Below are 18,838 nucleotides of genomic sequence, written 5' to 3' on the forward strand. Positions count from 1 at the left end.
TTCAGATAAACTATTTTTCATTGGGTTTGGGGCCTGATTAACACCATGAGTTTTCAGTGAGTACTCCACCTTTTAAGAAACTAATAGCACATTTCAGAATGGAAGTTCCATGTTGGAAAGAAACCTTAGAAATGGGCAGCCTGTAGGCAGAAGTGTGAGTAAGAGCAGGAGTGATAGGACACACACTTCGTCTGAAACTGTGCTACATCTGAGGGATGTGGGAAGAAGGAAAGACCTGTGATGTGGTTTATTTTATGAAGAGTGGCTACACTTTCCATGAATAGCACCTGACTCCTACATTTGGTGTGTACAGCTGGGAACTGTTTAGAGCTTTAAACTAGATGTGAAGGGGGAGGGGGACGAGGCCAGGCTAGTCAGAAGTGAGCCTGGAAGTGGAACTCCAGTGTCTGAGAGATGGTGTGCTGGCAAGGACCGCCAGCATGTCACCACGGAGCAAATAGGGGTCAGTACATCTAGTGACAGAAAGGATGAAACTGGCACTGAGGGGTTAGATATTCCAAGGACCAATCAATTGGGAATGAACACTATTCCCTTTATGAGGGCTGAAGGTTCACCAGGCCAGCTGAAGTGCATTTACACCAATGCACACAGCATGGGCAATAAGCAGGAGGAATTGGAAGCTATTGCAGGGCAAGGAGACTACAATGTAGTTGCCATCACGGAAATGTGGTGGGACGACTCGTATAACTGGAGTGCAGCTATGGTGGGGTATAAACTCTTCAGGCAGGACGGGAAGAGTAGGAGCGGAGGCAGGGTAGACCTCTGTGTTAGAGAGTGCTTTGATACCCTTGAGCTTAATTATGGTGATGATGGGATTGAGTGCCTGTGGGTTAAAATCAGAGGGGCCCACCAGAAGGCGGATATTGTGATGGGAGTCTGTTATAGACCATCCAGCCAAGAAGAAACAGCTGATAAGCTCTTCTATAAACAACTGGGAGTAGTCTCAAGATTGCTACCTCTTGTCCTCATGAGAGACTTCAATCTTCCAGATATCTGCTGGAAGTACAATACAGCAGAAAGGAAGCAGTCTAGGAGGTTCCTGGACTGCGTGGAAGACAACTTCCTCACACAACTGGTGATTGAATCAACAAGGGACAGTGCCCTCCTGGGCCTCCTGTTTGTGAACAGAGAAGGCCTTGTGGGGTATGTGATGGTTGGAGGATGCCCAGGACAAAGTGATCATGAGATGATAGGTTTTGCAGTTCTAGGTGAGGTGAAAAGGGGGATTAGCAGAACAGTCACATTAAACTTCCAGAGGGCAGATTTTGGACTGTTCAGAAGGCTGGTTAGCAAAGTTCTATGTGAGACAGTCCTTAAGGGCAAGGGAGCCCATGAGTGCTGGGTGCTCTTCAAAAAGGAAATCCTAGCAGCTCAGGAGCAAGATGTCCCCATGTTCCAGAAAAGGATCTGGTGGGGGAAAATACCAGCTTGGTTGAGTAGGGAGATACTGAGAGATATCAAAAAGAAGAGGAATGTCTATGAGCTTCGGAAGAAAGGACAGGTGTCTTGGGTGGACTACAGGAGGGAAGTGAGATTGTGTAGAGAAAAAATCAGGAGGGCTAAAGCCTAACTAGAGCTCAGATTGGCCAAGTCTTTGAAAGATAACAAAAAATCTTTCTATAAATACATTAACATTAGAAGGAGGACCAGGGAGAATATTCAGTCCTTATTGGACGCAGAAGGAACAATAGTGACGGGGGGTGAGGACAAAGCTGAGGTACTTAATGCCTTCTTTGCCTCAGTCTTTAATAGTAAGGAAAGTTGTTCCCTTTGTGCACACACCCAGGAATTAGAGGAGCAGAACAAGGCTCCCATGATCCAAGAGGTGGTGATTAGAGACTTGCTTGCCCAGCTAGACACCCACAAGTCTGTGGGGCCAGATGGGATCCACCCAAGAGCATTGAAGGAGCTGGCAGCTGTGCTTGCCAAAACCCTTTCCATCATCTTTCAGAGATCCTGGCTGACTGGGGAAGTTCCACTTGATTGGAGGCTGGCTGATGTTGTGCCTATCTACAAGAAGGGTCGCAGGGAGGATCCAGGGAATTACAGGCCTGTCAGTCTGACCTCAGTGCCAGGGAAAGTCATGGAGCAGGTGATCTTGAGCGCTATCATGAAGCACATGCAAGAGAACCAGGTGATCAGGCCCAGTCAACACGGGTTCACAAAAGGCAGCTCTTGCCAAACTAACCTGATCACCTTCTATGACAAAGTGACTCATCTACTGGATGAGGGAAAGGCTGTGGATGTAGTGTTCCCAGACTTCAGTAAAGCCTTTGACACAGTTTCTCACAACATTCTGCTTAGGAAACTGTCAGCCTCTGGCCTGGACAGGTGCACACTCCACTGGAAAACTGGCTGGATGGCCGGGCCCAGAGAGTGGTGGGAAATGGTGTGAAATCCAGCTGGAGGCCAGTGACAAGTGGGGTTCCCCAGGGCTCAGTGCTGGGTCCAGCCCTGTTCAATGTCTTTATCAATGACCTGGATGAAGGCATCGAGTGCACCCTTAGCAAGTTTGCAGATGATATTAAGCTGGGTGGAAGCGTGGATCTGCTGGAGGGTCAGGATGCTCTGCAAAGGGATCTGAACAGGCTGGACCGCTGGGCTGAGACCAGTGGGATGAGGTTTAACAAGAACAAATGCCGGGTCCTGCACTTGGGGCACAACAACCCTGTGCAGTGCTACAGACTAGGAGAAGTCTGTCTAGAAAGCTGCCTGGAGGAGAAGGATGGGGGAGTGCTGGTTGACAGCTGCCTGAACATGAGCCAGCAGTGTGCCCAGGTGGCCAAGAAGGCCAATGGCATCTTGGCTTCTATCAGAAACGGTGTGACCAGCAAGTCCAGGGAGGTTATTCTCCCTCTGTACTCGGCACTGGTGAGACTGCTCCTTGAATACAGTGTTCAGTTCTGGGCCCCTCACCACAAGAAGGATGTTGAGGCTCTGGAGCAAGTCCAGAAAAGGGCAATAAAGCTGGTGAGGGGGCTGGAGAACAAGTCTTATGAGGAGCGTCTGAGAGAGCTGGGGTTGTTTAGCCTGGAGAAGAGGAGGCTGAGGGGAGATCTTATTGCTCCCTACAGCTACCTGAAAGGAGGTTGTGGAGAGGAGGGAGCTGGCCTCTTCTCCCAAGTGACAGGGGACAGGACAAGTGGGAATTGCCTCAAGCTCCACCAGGGGAGGGTCAGGCTGGACATTAGGAAAAAAATTTTCATGGAAAGGGTCATTGGGCACTGAAACAGGCTCCCCAGGGAGGTGGTTGGGTCACCTTCCCTGGAGGCGTTTAAAGGATGGGTAGATGAGGTGGTGATGGGCATGGTTTAGTGATTGATAGGAATGCTTGGACTCAATGATCCAATGGGTCTTTTCCAACCTAGTGATTCTGTGAATTGGAGAGAACCTACATGCTACACGTAGTGCTACAGGAGAATAGTAAGCCTTCTGTGTAATATGTGAGGATTCTCGCTTTTTTGTGTTCATCTGTAACTTATTCTGGGTCCAAGAAGACATATATGTATTGAAATATTCACTTTATAATAACAAGGTTATAACTTTGCTGTGGTAACAAATGTGCCTAGCTGTGTTCAGTGCCACTTATTCGCTGAGGCATTACATGAATGTGGTCCACTCAGATCTTTAAGTCAAATATAATAACAGTATTATGTTAGAGTTCAGCAGAATCATTCATTTAGCCTATTCATGCATTTGTGAATCAATTAGAATAATTCAGAGTCAAGCATACTTCCCAGAGGTATACTGTGGTCTTAGATTGGTGTTTACTTTGAGATCTTTGCCTGAAGGGAGTTAAAATAAATCCTATCTTTGTCTTAAGCATATACATCTTGATTTGTTCACCTCTGTTGTTAAAGGTAATTTAAGAAAAAGGGTCAAAATTCATATAAGGAAGTATTTCTTTCGAAAGATTTTTTGATTAAAACACTTCTCAGGTTTGACTGACACTAGTTAATGGTGATTTTCCTGTTACATTAAGAATATAAGAACAGCTGCTCCAATTCAGACAAAATGTTTATCATCTCCAGTGTCCAGTCTTGACAATGTCATAAGGAACATTGAGGAAAAAAAAAAAAGTGTTGGGAAAGGATAAGCATAAAAAAATCCTGGATGGCAAATGCATCCAAGTTTACTGCTTAGTCGAATGTATAGATCTCAGCTGTATTATTGTTATGTTATCTGCTTCTTCAAAATGGTTTGATACATGTGTAGAAGCCTGTGTCATCTCTGTTTTCATTCCTGATGACCTCACTAGCGCATTAGCTAAAGTGCATGTATCTTAACATAATTGTTTTCCTCTCTCTGTGGAAATAACTGCAAAATCACTAAGGGTCAGGTCACGTCAGCTTAGCTGATCAACAAGCCCTCACAATGGAAGAAGGCTCAGAGGAGATGGGCAAAGATGTGTGTTCATGAAGAACATGAGGAGTGAACACAGCTGTTGTAGAGAAAGCTGAACTTAAACCAACGCAAATGGGACATAAGATAGCCTTTTGTTTAGACCAATGGCACAATCAGTTGAATTGATAAATTAGTTGTGTAAAAAGCCTTCCTTGAGTTAATCAAATATGTGTGAATGTCTTCCTAAGCCACCCAGTTGAGCATGTGGGAAGTGTACAAGTGGTTCATCCTAACACAGTGTACTAAAACCGAGCAACCAACAAAATAAACTTTGAAAAGAGCAGCAGGCTTGAACTAGTTTCAGTCCATATAATCCTTCCCATTGACGGGTGATGCCCAGAAAAATGACAATAAGAATATAGAGACTGGTAAAGGGCATCATATTTATACTGTTATTCAGCTGTATATTGCAATAACTTTATTATCTTTGTGTTGCGATTTCCATATATTGCCGTATCACTCCAATGAATCCAAATCCTATAGAGCATCAAGTATCTTAAAACAGGTAAATATGGTATCAAAGCATGAAAACTGCCCTTATGTGGAATATCTAAAAGAGCCTTGGTTGGAGGCTATCAGATTCCAGTATCAATCTAGTCCGATACGACAGAGGTAAAACTAATTTTGATTATTCTGTTTTGAAATGTCTTCCAGTTAAATTCAAACACATGCATTGTAAGACTGTAAATCCCATGAAGGAAGAAAAATTTTTTATGGATACAGCTAGCAAGGATGGTGTAAGATGAAAGTACAAGGAAATGTAGTTTGAATGTCAGGACAAAAATCTTCATCATTACATCAGCAACATTACGGAATAGCTTCTGAAGAAAAGTGAAGATTCAGCACCTGACAATCCCTAATGACTAAATCAGAGGAAGTTCATCCATCTCTGTTTTCTATAGCATGTAGTTTATTTTAAGTCTACTGCATATGCTTACAGTAATGCTTCTTTCTGACTCCACTAAGAGTCTGGTTTTCTTGTCAGTGGTGTCTTTAACATTGCCTTAAAAACACGACAAAGAAAGAATATGATTTATGTTACAAATGTGAAATATACATATTTTCAGGTAAAAAAATGAGGCTACAGTGATCTAACCAATGCAGAATAAAAATAACTGAATAAAATACCATTTATGTATCTTCCGATGTAAGTCCCAGAGGAACTGAACAAGGAGACAATGTTGCTAAGGATTGTTCAAAAGGAGCCAAGGAAAGAAATATGGGGAAGCAAAAAATGGTTCTGTGAAAGAAATACTTTCATAGAATCATAGAATCACTCGGTTGGAAAAGACCCACTGAATCATGAAGTCCAAGCACTCCTATCAATCACTAAACCATGCCCCTCACCACCTCATCTACCCATCCTTTAAACATCTCCAGGGAAGGTGACTCAACCACCTCCCTGGGGAGCCTGTTTTGGTGCCCAATGACCCTTTCTGTGAAAAATTTTTTCCTAATGTCCAGCCTGACCCTCCCCTGGCGGAGCTTGAGGCCATTCCCTCTTGTCCTGTCCCCTGTCGCTTGGGAGAAGAGGCCAGCTCCCTCCTCTTCACAACCTCCTTTCAGGTAGCTGTAGGGAGCAATAAGGTCTTCCCTCAGCCTCCTCTTCTCCAGGCTAAACAACACCAGCTCTCTCAGCAGTTCCTCATAAGGCCTGTTCTCCAGCCCTCTCACCAGCTTTGCTGCTCTTCTCTGGACTTGCTCTTTTGGACCACGGAAGTGCTAAAGCATAGAGAGGCTACTGACCCATATATACTGACTCTTCCACCAGGGAAGTTTCAAGCTTGACATCAGGAAAGATATTTCATGGAAAGCGTCATTGAGCACTGGAACAGGCTGCCCAGGGATGTGGTTGAGTCACCTTCTCTGGAGGTGTTTAAAAGAAGGGTGGATGAGGTGCTCAGGGACATGGTTTAGTGATTGATGGGAATGGTTGGACTCGATGATCCAGTGGGTCCTTTCCAACCTAGTGATTCTGTGATCCTATGGTTCTATGATTCTATTTATTTTCACAAAATTTTAAAATGTTTCCCTGTGATAGGGGAGCACACAGATTTTTACATGCTACTCTTGTGAATCAAGAATCTGGTGTTCCTACATATGATGCTTGAATGGATTACAATGTATCAAAACATTTATTTACACTACTCCTACTTAATGCATAAGCAACAGAATAAAGAAAACATTGCTCATTTTGTCAGACCAACAGAAAAAAAGGCTTCTTTAAAAGCCATTACCTCTTTTATTTAGGGTGAATAATCAAGTGCTTACAAGCCTCTTTATTTGATTCAGCTTTAGAAGTAAGGATAATGCAATGGTCAGATGTGTAGGTAGAGAAGCGAGGGCCTCTGTTACCTTTATGTGGCTTGCTGAGGCTAGTTCTAGAATCCACATGAAAAAATGCTGAAAATTGTGAAAATTATGGAATTGTGAAATTCTGTGAAGAACTACAGAAACCAATGGGAATCTGAAAAGCAGGTCATTCTTGAGATCCTTGAGGCACTCATTTGGTCCTGTTTATCAAAGAGATTTTTTTAGTCAGAAGCAAACATAAACATTAACTAGAAGAGAAGATACAGGATGATAACAGAGGACTTACACACAGCAGACAAAGGCTAGATGAAATCAAAACTGATAAAAGCTGTAGCCCTGCAAATTTGATCCAGTTGTGTAACAACTACTTTTGTAGCATTAACAGGTTAAAGCAGTTCACGGATATCAGTTTGTCCATCCTTCAAACTTTTTAAATCCAAGATTATACATGATTTGAAAAGAGAGACTCTTCAACAAACGTAGCCAAATGTAGCAAATTTATAGGGCCTCATATTTAAGAGTAATTATTATGTTAGTCCTTTCTGACACTTAAAATTCTGAGCCTAAAAGTAATGGTTTTGTTTTGTCTTGGTTTTTTTAATTTAGCACCTTTCATCCAAGGCGTTTTAAGTGCTTAACAAACATTAATTAATTAATCCCCTCAGCACTTGTGAAAAGTAGGTAATCTTTACTAAATCTGCTTTGCAGATATGTAAGATGTGGATCAGAGAGGTTAAATGATTTCTCAAAGGTTGTGCAACAAGCAAATATCAGATCTGGACTGCTGGAAAACAGGCTGTGAGCACTCATAACTATGATAACTGTATTATATCCTGAGTGGAACAACATTGATCTTTCAATTTCATAGTAGTCAGGTGGTGTTAACTTATACTTGCAATGGTAAGGAAACAGATCTGAACAGAGGAGTTGAGGGATTGGAGGGCTGATCTGTGAAGCTGAGAGGTTAGTGAAAAGATACCAGTAAGAGAATGTGGCTATTAAAGAAAATCAAGAGCACCTGATGATAATAAAGTTTGTGGTACAGTGTTTTTACTTTGTCTAAGAAAGATACTGGAACCCATTTGTAAAGTCTTTTAGAGGCACTATTTATTAAAGCTGTTCACTACAGATAGTACACTCTGACTTTCCTCTCCCTATCTGATTAAATACAGCTTGATGCTGCTTTGTATCAGCATGCAGGGTGTTCATAAATCCTGGCCTGGGTTATGCTTCATTAAACCGGGCAAAATTCTGATTTCATTGGAGTCAGTAGCAACGCTCTTCCAGATACCAGTTGCTTAATTTGTGCTGCTCCAAACTTTCAGTCCAAATTAGAGTTTTCACTGCTATTACATTTTGTTTCTCCCCTTATGCTTGCCTGGGGAGTAATTTCCCCCTCTTGTTTGCAGCATCCTAGTAAATTGCTCCATGGAGAATGTGTGAAAATGGAATGAAAGCTCTAAGGTATGCCTTTCTCAGTGTTTTCTTTGCAATGGACTTCCAAAGTTGAAGAGTTTTGTGCTAGTACATTTCCTAACAAAACAGTACTTTGGGTACCGCTGGAGAAAGAAGCTAGTACAGCAGTATTCCATAGTTCTGGTTTCTTGATGGGGTGCCCTCCTACAGAAACCTTGATACCATTAAGCAAGTCTTCCTATTCACTATTCGAGAACAGCTGAGGAAAGCACACAAAAAGAACCCTTGCATTCCATACTACAGTATCATGATATATTTGTGGGTTAGCAACCTCCTCAGCTAGCAGTGACCTGTAATCCACAGTCATCCCTAGCTTCAGGGACCTACAGAAGTCACAGATACAGACCTGAAGCAAATGGTCTCAGAAAAGTATCAAACTCAAATGCCTTGGATCTCCCAGAAAAAAAAAAGAACAAAAAAACAAAAACCAAAAAAACCCTCTTCTCTACCTTCCTTTGTAAAATACATTCAAATCGTTGAGTATTTCAACAAAACACTTTACAATTTTTGTTTCTGTGGCACCACTCATCCTTCAGGGTGGATTGTCAGCATTCAGTGGTGCTTCTTAGGAACACAAGAATTCAGCAGAGGAAAGTATCTGCTAAAATTAATACTATGAATTCAATGCCTTGCTTCTGTAGGCAGCTTTGCTTCACATTACTACTTGAACAACCATGGGTTAGTTCATAATTGCTAGATTTTTATGACTTCTATACCCACTTGAATCATCTCCTGTTTGCATATAACATCAAGTAGAAATGCTAATATAAGGCTGAATGTAATGCCTTATTTCATTTCAACTCATACTCAGCCTCATATATTTTTTCTTGTTTACAACCAACTATATTTTTGTATATCCTCCTGCACACTGCTTGACTAAGCAAGATCTATCTTCATACCTGGAGAACACAGCAAATTAGAGGATTTTCTTCTATACTTTAGTGTGAAATTTGCAAGCTTCTGAAATCCATTAAAATATATATATTTTTATTTTTCTCTTATCTGCAAATAAAACATAATTATGTTAGGAAATCTGGCAAGGTATTCTGAGATTTAACAGTACTCAGTTGCAGATTGCAGATATTCTGTTTGATGCTGTTAGGTTACTTACTCACTGCAAATGAAATCCAGATCTCACTGAAGGCCAGGAGGAATTTTGCATGCATTTTTCTAAGCAGACAGCATAAAAAACTCCAGTTCCAAAAGGTTTATGCCCTTATACAAAACTGAGAATTTATTGGCAAGTAAGGCTGAATACTCTCAAATAATTGTTATGCATATGCAGTACAAACAATAGTATATTGTGTAGGTCAAAATTTTGCAAGTCTGAGACCTTTACTGCTTCTGTATCTTTTGACGCTAAACTGCCACTTCTTTTAAACTGCATGCTACCAAATTACAGCTGGCTCTTATAAATCAGTAACAAAAGCAAAGAGAAGCTAGAGACTATTAGAATAATACAAGTACAACCATAGCTGTCAAATGTAACCTGACTTGCTTTTTAAGTGCAGTTTCTAAATGAGTGTAACAAAACCAGATAAATAGAATGGATGAGGAAAAGGGGAAAGGACAGTAGAAGTGTCTTGGGAAAACAATACAACAAAGCATCTGGGTTTTTTTTCATTTTTCTAAAGGGCTGACATTCAGGGTACTGTTCTTTTCCAACCCTTTTTCTTTTTAAATGCTTCCAAATAGCTTTAATATATTCCATTTATGCTTACAGAAAATAATGATCTGATGAGATTATACTTTGAAGGGATTAACTGGCTGCTGCAGAACAAACTAGATCAACTGCAAACTAACCCAAAAACTTAGTGACCTTATTTTTTAGGTCCTTTCCAACAGAAAAGCAATATAGTCATAATTAAGTAGTCTTTCTTTGAAAACTGTAGTCATTTTGATAAACAGTGCTGTCAAAGCAACAAAAGTGAATGGCACAAACGCTAGGTCATTCATTTACATGAAAGTTTTACAAAGTTTCTTGTGAGAATACTTTACAGTTAATGTATGTCTTCCCTTGGGGATCACACAAGCATTTAATTTTTGTTTTGGCACTGGGCCCATTGTGTTTATGAGGTTCTCTGGAGAAGTGGAATTGAGGGCCACAAAGGAAAAATTGAGAGTTATTTATTTTAAGCCATGATTATAACCTTTCAAGACTTTCAGAAAAAAATGTGTTTTATTCCAGATATATATGAATAAAAAGGGACTTTGTTTCAAAATAGCTTTAGCATTTCATATTTAGCCTACCAATATAAACAGTTATACCAGGCTTTATACTATAGGGTTATTTATCATGCTGTAATGATACCCTTTGCTGTTTTGCCCAGTTACAGTAAATACTATGTACTATACTTCGTTGATATACAATGCCTAATATTTTTGTTGGTGAGCATATATTTGCATGGAAAACTTCAACTCAGTTGAATATTCTTTGATTTTTCACATAGTCTTTTCAATTACTAATGAAATGCATAATACATTTCATTAATCTAGACTCTATTATATATTTAAATTTACATTACAGATACAAGAATCTCTTAAGTCCTAAAACCTGTGCAGTGAAGGATGATCTTACAGGTATAAGTCATGCAAGAGAAACCCTGCTGTGGCAGGTCTGCATGATACTGGCAGGATTGTGTTAGGAGTGTTGCTATAGCTTTTCTCACCAGTTGTTCTTTCTAAAACTTGCACGGATTCTAAGCACAATCAGTAATGTTTTCTAATGATACACTAATTTTCTTTTACTGTAACTTGTGGAAGATTTAGATGCTGTAGGCCTAATGCTGTGGAATTCAGTTCTGTAAAACCCTAGGCATCCTTTACTGCGCTGAAGATAACGAGAAATAAATATGCCTAGTGTGTGAATAGCCTCACTCAGTACTTTTCCGCGGAAGAAAGTTAAGCTGAGCACTACTATACAGCAATTGCAATGTTAGTTGTGCACTGTGCACTATCTCCTCTGGTTTCTTTAGTTTGAAATGGAAGTTAGATATAATTAGTTCTGAGAATACCTTTCTAATGTCAAATACAAGATGCATGTCTTTGGACTGCATATGGCAAAGGTCAAAAATAATAGGCAGTAAAAGGAAATCAATTGCCAAAAAGATGTGAAAGTAATTTCTTAACTGTACAAGTCTTCTGTAACTTCAGTTCCAAAGAGTAATATTTCTAGGAACAATTTTCACTATGTAGTGCAAAATCTGTACAACAGTGAAGTTGAGATGGAGCATATTAAAAAGGAATCAGGATGAAACAAGAGGGATCATGAGTGCCAAAAAAGCCCTTTTGCTCATCTACTTTTTTGACATTATGGTCTAGGAAAACAAAATTCTTGTATTTTCTTCTCTAGCACTACAATGCTTTGCAAGGTTATGGATCATGTGATGATAAGGAGAGTAATACTCACTAAGAACTGGCAGAAGACAGGCAATGCCGTTCAAACTTCTGCAATGTCTTCATAAGTGCATTTTACACTAGATCTACTGTGATTTCACAGTGAGACTATAATGAAAGCCTTACCAACCAGGATTAAAAAATGTTAACCATATTCCTGTTCTGCTTCTGACTTTCCACGACCATTATCTGACTGGCATTTGTCAAGCTGACATCTGGTTTTTTGGCATAGATCACATATGGCAACTAATTCTACTCTGTTCTTGTTTGGCTGAGTGTAACCTATTGGAATTCAGGAGTCAGCCAGAGTCGGTATGCTGTATGCAATGGAAAAATCTGCACACAAAATCTATAACAGAAGTGCTATGCTAGTGGACCTCTCTAATTTAGGAATAAAGAGAGTTAAAAAATATTTTCCCAGTCCTTGTCTCTGCCTTGAAAGGTTGTGGTTTAGTTGCTTTCCAAAATGTCTTTGATAACTCTCCTCTTTCTATTCTGTATTGGAATTGACACAAACATAGGACAGCAAATGGCAGGCACCCTGTCATGAATGTGGTATCTGCTATTTAAAAAACACTTAACATTCAGTCTTCAAACTCTACTCTGCAAACTGTGCAGAAATGTATTTTTTAAATGAAAGGATGGATTTTCTCTTAGTCACATAATTCTAAGAATGGGCCTTTTTCTGAAAAACACCATTGTACAACACATGGTATAGCTGAAGACAGTGCAAGTGTCTTCTACATTGCCTTAAGCAAATGTGTCTTCAGCATTTACCTCTGAAACCTCTGAGATTTCCTTCTTCTGACTAAGGCCTTCCCAGGTGCATAGCTGCACACAAACTTCTCAAGAATTTACATGCTAATTAATTGTAATAATATATATCAATCTTGTCTCTGTTTGCTCTTTTAACCAGATAAGATTTTCTCCACAACACAAAGGACCGTGTTCCATTGCTGCAGTATCAGTTGAACTGCTGTTCTACTGAGTAAATGGCACTGGTGAGAAGCTACACCCCACATCCACTGAGGTAACTTTTATGCTGTGCCAACAGCCATCTTGAGGATCACCATCTGCATAGATTATTATACATGGCACATAACAACTGACCACCAGATCTGTTGCTCCTCTGAAAGAAAGCAAGCAGCTTCTCTGCAAATGGCTCTCCAGCATTGCAATGCAATGCACACAAAGCTTTAATTAGCAAAAGGGCTCTGAATCTTTATAAATGGAAGGACTACCTTGCGCCACTTTAGCTAGCTTTGCATACAAACTTCTTACAGTTGCCTTTCAGCTATAAAACTCACCTATTACTTGTGCTATATATCATGGCAAGTGCCTCCAGAGCTAAGAGAGAAGAGGTGTAGCATGCTATGTAATAATGTACTTTGCAGCTCTTTGTTTTCGGTTTTCTTCCTATTCACTAATTTTCTAGTAAAGTGAGTAACGTTAGTTGATGGGTGGTGCTGTATGAGGAGGGAAGAGTGACAAAGTCTAAAACTTTGCTATCTGCTGGAAGATATGCACAAGAAAGCACAGGGTTTTGCAAAAGATAGGAAGCCTTTATCATTTTAATGCAAGAAAAATGGCTGCAGTTTTGCAAACTTGAATTGCAAATGATCCTGAAAGTTGATTAAATTCTGAAAAGCGTTAAAAGGTATCTTGGAATTTTTTTTACTCTTGTAAAGTGTGTTATTAATAATCAAAATTAATAATCATGTTTACTACATAGGGCTGGAAGGCAATCAAGCACAGAGTTTTCATCATGTTTCCACGTAACAGTAGTCCATCCTTGCCTTGATCTTCTAACTTGTTTTTCTTCACTTATATGAACACAGATAGAAAAAAAAACCCTGTCCATTCCACACAAAGAGACAAAAACATGCGACATACAAAAGACAGCATGCTCATACACAAGATTAATGATTTGTCCTACTACAAACCCAAGAACCAGATATACCTGCAAATACCTATTTCTTGTCATATATGATCTTGAATTCAGTATTCTGTTTTACGTGTAGGTGTACCACTCTTGGTTTTTCTGGGTTTTTTGTTTGTTTCTTTGTTTGTCTTTTTTTTTAATCTCCTTCAGTCTATTTTTAAAAGACTGCTAAAAACAGGGTTCCTAAGCAAACACTGGTATTTTAGATCACCAGCTGCAGTTCCTCTGTGCTAAGAAACATCCTGAAAAGCTTTCATCAAGAGGAATCTGGAAAAAATGCAGCCTCAGCATAGGCGTATCAACAGCAAAAAACATGAAATACAATTTAAAAATATCACAAGGTCAAATGGTATTATCATTTACCTTAACTGGTTTCAATCCTGCCATGTCATCATAAGAGATGCACAGATGCTGAAACAAGAGTCTGCCCATGTAACGTAATCTGTATAATGTGTATAGTGTATCTGCTCAATATCCAGCTTTTTGCAGGAGTGAACAGGAATCTTTGGGATAGCTATATTCATGCTGTCTACTGTATCTGATGGCTTTCTGTCTTGCACTTTAGGTTTACAGTGCAGTAATTAATCTTTCTTGCACCTACAAGCTTCAAGTACTTGGTTCTGCAGTGAGAATACCAAAATTGGAGGTTGTGTAAGATACTGGCTCCATAATAAGCTAAGCAATAGCTTTCAAAAGACTTTTTAAAAGATCTTTAAACTAATGTCTTTAATTTGGAAGAACTGAAGTCCTTGGCAAAAAGGAAAGCTGTATATTTATCCTAGGACAAATTCTCTTGCTTTAGCTTTATCCCTGGGCTGTTTCAGTTATTCTTATTGACTCAATATTAATGACAAATCAGTGCAATGGGATTAACTTTTTTGTAAAGTCAGAAACTGTACACAGGATCTTGACTGCGTAGAAACAAATGCTTTTATTTGTATTTTCAAATGACAGTATTAAAAATATTTCACTTCACAACGATATAAATCTAGAGGTCTTTAAAGTGTATCAAAAAATTCCTCACAATTAGATATATAGCAAACATTAACAAAATTATTTGTAAAGATGAACAAACATTAACTTGAACAGCAACACACTGTGCCTAAGTTATTACCTATATATATGAAGGGAACATTACACTGAACTTCTAAGTGGATTTTTCTATTGTCTCAAAGGGGAGATGAGTAAGCTGCTTCCACTGATATTTTTGAAAATCTCCAGACTAACATCCAAAATAGTTAAGAGGTCTTGCCTAACTTGTGAGCTGAAGCTCTTTTGACTGCTCAGCCAGACACATAGATAGAACTAACAAACTGAAATGGAAGCAAAATTGAAGACTTGATAATTTTAACCAGAACCAACAGTAAATTCTTAAGAACCATATCCAAAAAGAAATACGCATGATTTCTGGGCACAGTAACAGGCCTGAAAATGTCTCTGTACGATATCCTCCCAAAAGTTGCCTAGAATTCGTTACTGTATTTTGTGTTACGGCTTTTTCTTTTTTTTACAGGATCTCAAAGTTACTCCCTTGAACATTTGAAAAGATGAAGTTATTGAGCCACAGTACATCACAGTAAAGTAAGCACATGTGTTCTCTCTGGTTGGTAGAGTGGAAAATGAGGGTCAAAGAAGCAAGGGAGTTGCCAGACAGTACAATAAAAAGAACATCAAAACTCTTCATTTAATTCCCTTTTTAGCCAGCTGAAAACATTCATACGTACAAGTAATGTGGGGTCAAGTTCACTATACTGGCCAGTCACTTAATTCTATTTTCTTCCATAGGCATATTTCTTCCTCTCAGGGATAAAAAAAGGGGGGAAAAGATTATCCATGTATGCAGTACACACACAGAGTGTCTCAGAGGTAAATGTATCTGAGAAGAAAAAATAATCTTTAAGGTAGAAAAGCCACCTAGGTAGAAAGCTCTTATCTTACTTGAGAATATTTGCAATTAAATTATGAATACACTTCTAAAGAATTCAGTGACTCTCTCTAACATTGTTATTTATATCTTTGGTACTTACTCCTCTCATATGGAAATTAGTCTAAGATTTTGTACTGTATTACTCTTTGACAGCTTACAGTATCAGGGATTGCAGTAAGAGATGAGAGAATTTGTAACGATTAGCCATTCTGTTCAGTTATTAATTTTCAGAACTTGAAGCTGAGATTGGTTCTAAGCCATTTTTCAGCAACATACATATGGGACTAGAGTGATTAAAAATATAAGAAAGCATGATGTTTTCACGTCCTGAAAAACACATTTCCAGGTATAGCACCGATAAACAAAAAAGCTGTATTTGTATACAGCCTTTTAACAAAACAGCAAAGATGATTTAATCACAGATCAGCTGGAGGGTTTTATATTTTTATACCTGGCTACCTTTAACAAAATCCTACTGAAATTGAAACACAATTTCAAAATTTATATATTCACAAAATTTACACAAAAAAATTCAAATGCAGGTATATTTTCACTGATTTGCAGTGCGCATCCATTTTCCCCATAAAGGTCCTTCCTTAATTTTCTGTGTTTTAACAAAGAGAAAAAAAGCCCAAAGGATTTACCTGTTAAATTCATTGGATTTAATGGCAGAAAAAGCTGAATTGGGCCCTACTAGTTAGTTTTACTTCTGAAGCAACACTCAAATTTTCAAAAGATAAAAAGCATACATGCAGGCTGTAGGAAAAATGTGGAGATACCTTTGTTTTCTTCTGTTTCATGGGAGCTGGAGTATCTTTTGAGTGGCAAAGTGAATTACTTATTTTACTTTAACAATACTACCTACCTTACAATGCCAGAAGACATTTCTGTCTGTTTAAGATACAAAGTATTGCTGATCAGTGCTAGAAGCACTATAAGCATTTTTAAGGGAAATCAGGGAAGAAAGAAAATCTACAGATTTATGACTTTTCCTAGCCAATAAAGTTTTAAGCTGTGCTTGGTTTAATTATTTTGAGGTAAATGATCAATTAATGTACTAACTGCAGCACAGTGTGTCAATACATCCAAAACTCTCTGCAGCTACCAGGTGCATGCCGTACACGCACATATGTTAAATAGTCATGTGCAGTGTAAAGCTGGAGATCCAGGGGCAGCTACAGAGGCTTGCCGCTGACAGTTTGAGACGCTTACTATGCATACATACTAATTCTTTTCTAAACTCTGTATTCACAATAGTTTAACTGATGTTGCATCACTTGTTAACAGTCTACCTTTCCAACAAATAAAGGCTAATGCCAAGAGGCCGCCAGTACAAAGAAATAGTTTACAACTATGACATTAATAATTGTATAATCATGCAATTGTGCAAAAGGAGAGTGGACTAGAAGCTGGCACACTTCTGAGAATTGGGTATTTGATGGACCCATGTGAGATAGTTTTGATGTAATGAAAAGCTCACTTTCTGTTCATTGAACTATTATTCTTTTTTTTACTTGCAGAATGAATGACTTCTTATGCAGAGTTCAAGGGATTTATGTCTTTGTATTGTTTATAAATGAATAAGTTACAACTACCTACAGCTTGCTTGCTATGTAAATCAGGGGAAAATACGTACCTTCCTTCTACAGGTTTTTCTGGAGGGTTTTTTTTCCAGTTATTAATAGTTTGACTCCTTTGCATGTGTTAAAGAAAAACCTAAGTACTGGAGTCATGAAAGATTATTTTATAAACTACAATAAGCTATGACTCTGCTCTTAAAAGGTATTTTAAGTTGCACAAACCAACCCCTCACTCTTCTGCTGTGATGTTACTCATGAAGCATGAACAAAGAGAAAAAAATCATTATGTATTCCTTACAAAGGCAGTTAAAGAGAGTCTTCAGGAATAGAAAGGTGTTACTTATTCTGTTTCCTGTAATGGCAGTGATTTCCATGTCTGCCTTGTGCCAGAAGGGGAAAAAAAAAAAAAAAAAAAAAAAAGACTAAGGAAACATTGAACGTGCTTGTTCCTATTCAAATAGTTCACCAACAGCAAAATTTGGAAATATCAGAACCTTTTCTTAGTGAAAAGGAAAGAAAATCAGTTTGGGTTTATGGTGCGTGTTATACCTGGAGTACTCAGCAGATGTGCTTCATACCCACCTAGGACGAATCTACAGGCTTTAACACACTGCAAACAAGGCTGAAGGCGAGCATAGGGAGCCAAAATTAAGACAAGTTTTTTGGCCTTTGGTAAAAAAAAAATATTTGAGAACTACACAGCCTCATTGATTAAAAAAAAAAAAAAGAAGAAAAATGTGATTGTTTCCTTTTAACTTTAGCTCCGGCTACGTCGCCTCAACCACCTCCCAGGGGAGGGCAAGGAGCACAAATCCAACTGCATTCCGGCAAATGGCTGGGCAGATTAGGTGGGAATGGAAATTAAGCTGGAACCTCCTTTCTGAGAAAAAAAAATGGGAAGGGAAGGGAAGGGAAGGGAAGGGAAGGGAAGGGAAGGGAAGGGAAGGGAAGGGAAGGGAAGGGAAGGGAAGGGAAGGGAAGGGAAGGGAAGGGAAGGGAAGGGAAGGGAAGGGAAGGGAAGGGAAGGGAAGGGAAGGGAAGGGAAGGGAAGGGAAGGGAAGGGAAGGGAAGGGAAGGGAAGGGAAGGGAAGGGAAGGGAAGGGAAGGGAAGGGGAAAGGCAAAGGGAAGAGGAAGGGGAAGGCGGAGGGGGAAGGGGGAAGGGAAAGGGGAAGAAGGGAGAAGGGAATAAGGGAAGACGGGAGAAGGGAAGAAGGAAGAAGGGAAGAAGGAAGAAGGGAGAAGGGGAAGGGAGAAGGGGAAGGGGGAGGGGAAGGAAGGGGAAATGGAAATGGAAATGGAGAGGAAGGGAGAGGAAGGGAGACACGGGCCGAGGGAAGCCGTCGCGGCCTTGCCCGCCGTTGCCGCGCCCGCCCTTGTGCTGTGCAGCGCCGGCGGCCGCCGCTGGGGGGAGTCGGGACGCTGCGGACGGAGGCGGGCGGCGCGCCCGGCCGGTCCCCGCGGGGCGCCGATCCCGCCGTCACCCGGCAACCGCCGCGCCCCGCCCGCCCCTCACCTGCCCGCGCCGGCCCCGCGCAGCGCGGTCTCCTCCGCGGCCGCGCTGCCGCCGCCCGGGCTCCGCTGGCTCACGCCGCTCCCGAGTGCGCAGAGGCGGCTTCGCGAGGCGCCGCCCGGGGAGTGCGGGGAGCCGGGTCCCCGCGGGGCAGAGCGGGGAAGGAGTTTTCTGCCACGACTGCGTTACTCGGCGCGCCGTTTTCCGCGGCAGACGAAAACTCGTCCGTACCGAGCCCGCGTAAACCCCATTGCGGCATCTGGCGCTG

Source organism: Phaenicophaeus curvirostris, chromosome Z (assembly GCF_032191515.1).
Source record: "Phaenicophaeus curvirostris isolate KB17595 chromosome Z, BPBGC_Pcur_1.0, whole genome shotgun sequence".
Taxonomy (NCBI): Eukaryota; Metazoa; Chordata; class Aves; order Cuculiformes; family Cuculidae; genus Phaenicophaeus; species Phaenicophaeus curvirostris.